Source organism: Penaeus vannamei, chromosome 25 (assembly GCF_042767895.1).
Source record: "Penaeus vannamei isolate JL-2024 chromosome 25, ASM4276789v1, whole genome shotgun sequence".
NCBI classification, from domain to species: Eukaryota; Metazoa; Arthropoda; class Malacostraca; order Decapoda; family Penaeidae; genus Penaeus; species Penaeus vannamei.
This window is the reverse complement of record NC_091573.1, coordinates 22,748,183-22,748,430: the sequence shown is the minus strand read 5'-3', so window position 1 is coordinate 22,748,430 and position 248 is coordinate 22,748,183.

Below are 248 nucleotides of genomic sequence, written 5' to 3'. Positions count from 1 at the left end.
GAAGTTGACCTTACTTTTTTCTTGGTGAATATTTTCCGAAGGTGACTATTTTAACACCCTAATAGGAGATTTTGGAAACATATGTCACTTTTACAAGAACCACGTGAAAATATTGCAAATCCTCATGGCAGTATGTAATAGAACTATTATTCAGCTACAAAATGAGCCATAATACTTTAAAATCGGACCGATTATACGTGTGCTATGCGTAAAAATATGAAGGACCTAAAAAATGCGATCTTATTCCT